Consider the following 3,437-nt stretch of genomic DNA (forward strand, 5'->3'; position numbering starts at 1 on the left):
CTTCCCGTCCCTGCTTTAAATGACAAATCCAGTGTGCATCCCAGGAATTTCCATAACCCCCATTTAAATATTTGCATTAAGCATCACGGGACGGGACGATGAGCAGGAGCCTGTGTCTCGCTTATGATGCCGTTTCCTGCTAAATTCGACATTAACCTTTCAAATGTTTTCTATTTTTTTTATCTTCTTGTTTTTTCATTGAACAGAACTATCTACTAACGCATAAAGTCTGAGTCCAAAAAAGGAAGCGTGGAGGAGCATAAAATAATAAATACCGAAGCTGCTCTTGACAAATATTTAAAGCACTACTTGAATCTGAAATATTCATCTTCATTTTTCTGCATGTTCACACCAACATTACACAGTGGGCGCATCCGGCCTGTGCATACCTATCGTCAGGTGACATTTACATGCAATTTTAAGGCTAACAGAGGGAAAAGAAAAGGCAAAAAGCGACACTATTAGTGGTGAAAGGACAGACAGTACTGGAGGTCAGCTCTGTGCGAGTCATTCCACCGTGACATATTGCTTTAAGATATCAGGTCATCTAATTAGACAGGGGACGAAAAGTTCACAGCTGTGACGTGCTGCCTTGTGGGAGTCGGGAACATTGTAGGAGGGATCGCATGCGTATATTTGTATGTGATTATCTGGGTCTCTCTTACCGGAGAGAACAAATGTAAAGGCCCTTTTCAAACGCTGGATCTACAAAAAGGAACGCTCTAAATTTCATGTAGGTCAACACGAGAGGTGTCTTGAATAAGAGTCGTTTTTTTAAAGAATAAAATTCCAAGTAATTACATCTGTGCTTTTTTCCACATGTGCCTTAGTGTGATGGTGTGTGGTAGGGTGAAGGTTTTATTTACATGTAGAATCAATGTTTTCAATCAATCTTATCTGTTGTCTATGTTTATTGCCACTCATCTGTGACGCTGCATGAGATTCAGTAAAGGCCATTTCCCCTGTAATCAGAAGAGAACAACACAACTGTAAAATCTAAACTCCTGTGATTGTAGTAACCCGATGACAATGAATTCAAATCGCTCTGTCTTCAGGGTGAAATGCCATCAAAGTCTGTGTGATCTTTGTTTAACAATACAGAAATAGAGTTAACAACTTTGTGACGCATTAGCACAGAGGTGTTTTTTTTTTTTTTTTTACTAACAAATCACAACACATAGCATGTAATGTCTCTCATGGAGGCAAGATAAAACAATGGGTCCGACATGATCTGAGATTCTACCTGCAGTTGCTAAGCAACACCCACCTCCAACCTCTCGATCTGTCCCATTGGTCAGCAGGAAAAACGCACAAGGCGCCCCATTGGCTAATAGAAAGTTAATAAACTTTAGCCAAGACCTGCCTCCCTGTGTGCGCACACACTCTCCCCCTCTCCATCCCTCCCTCTCTCCCTCTCCCTCTCTCTCTCTCTCTCTCTCTCTCTCACACACACACACAAAATGAAGAGATTCTTGTGAATGAGAGCATGAGAGGGTGTCAGTGCTTGCGCAGTACAGTGCTGATATATGCATTGAGCTCCTGAGCTAAAAATAAAGATCACACTGAACGCTGTGCCACTGAAAGTTGCAAGACTGAATTCAAAGTGACAAGTCTGGTTCTCTCCAGACAGAGCAATGAGGTCCCACCCTCATCATAGATACATGCAGGAGGTATTTTTTGACATTTGTTTTTTAAGTCCTGGAGTTCTAATAAAAGCTCGTTCACAGCTATTCACATTTGATCTGGCTAAAAATGCATCGTCGGAAAGCCTGCGATGTTTTTGAAAATACGATTTAAAAGTGTTGTTCAGCTGTGGTTCCTGAACCTTTTTACCAGCTGCGTCAGCATATGGCTGCTGTTGTTTTTTTATGTTGCGAGTCTGCGTGTGTCATCACGGCAAAATGAGGTCCTGGAGACACCCACTGTAGCAGGAACTACCCCGGAGGTGGGTTTTCAGTGCTTTGGAGGGTGTTTGTCTACGGACAGATTTTGTCACCACATCGTCACAACCATAAAAGATGCCGTCACAAAACATCCCAGGTGTGCAGTTCAGATCGTAATAAAGGCCGTGATCAATTGTGGGTAGCTCAGCTGAGCTGGTTAAGCTTTGTGTGAACAATGCTCGAGTGTGGGTTTGAATCTCATCTTCACCTGTCCTGAATTTCCCACAGGATCAATTAGGCTTTTTATCGATCTGTGATGGGCGTGGTGTGACCCATGACTATTGAGTAAAATATAGTACTACTGAATACTCATGGGTGAGAACGTCAACATGTTGACGGGAACGTAGCTTGCGTGTGTGAACCCATCACAAGACGATCTCTAACGTTTCCCTAAAGCCACATCAGATGAGCAGTAACCCCTCACTGACAACCCAGTCATGTGCTTATGAATGGTTCTTAAACTGGTGTGATGTTGTTTAACACCATTTATCACATAAAAGTGGACATTGTTATATTTTTTCTTACATTTGAATTGTCGTTTGTCATTTCTTGACCCCACCCCCCCAGGTTTTAAAGACCATAATGATTGAAATTCAAGACCTAAGTCAAGTACGACAGATATAAAGGAACATTGGATCAATTACTTACACTTTCCAACAATTACTTCGTTTACCTCAGAAACATGACAGAGACTGAAGGTATCCATAGTCTTTCCCACAGATAAGCTGAGCGTACTATGATAAATTCTGACCAGGGTGTTTGTAAGCTTTCAGTTACCAGTTTGTATTTTATTTAAATTTCTCAATATAAATAACCCCTGTCAACAAAACAAAAAGCCACAACAACAAACCATAAACAACACAAGGGGGAAAAACAACATAGGTCCCCACAACAAACAGAGCAACTACAATTCAAAGTGTGACAGAAGAAGTGTTAATTGAATGTTGACATAAATAGGACCTACCGATAGATAAGACTTTAAAGGCCTAAAATTCTGATGTTTTTATACTTTTTAAGACACTGTGGAAACCCTGTTCATGGAACCACGGCTTGTGAACATTTTAGCAGTATTTGTTAATTAATACATTAGTAAAAATAAAATTTGAATAATACATAAATATGAGTAATTATTAATATTTAAACCCACCTAATGACTAAGCAAGAAATGAAAAGACTAATTGGAAATTGTTATTTTTTCTTAATGTGAATCTTTGAGATTTTGAAGTAATGACAGCACCTGTTTCAGGACTGAATGTTGGATGTCTCCATACCAATCTCTCCTCAATACAAATCAAATGTTTGCCTTTTTGATAAGAAAACTAAAAAGTGATCAATGTGAGATGTGCTTCAAGTCACAGTGAGTCATAAAAAGCAACTTTACTTTTTGACTCTGTTTTTCCATCTTCCCTGAGCCTGTCCCGACGTCACTTATGTCTAGTGTTGGCACATCTTGAAATGCAAACTTAATTTAAGACCACAATCACACTTACAGTA

The sequence above is a fragment of the Hippoglossus hippoglossus genome, chromosome 3, assembly GCF_009819705.1.
Source record: "Hippoglossus hippoglossus isolate fHipHip1 chromosome 3, fHipHip1.pri, whole genome shotgun sequence".
Taxonomy (NCBI): Eukaryota; Metazoa; Chordata; class Actinopteri; order Pleuronectiformes; family Pleuronectidae; genus Hippoglossus; species Hippoglossus hippoglossus.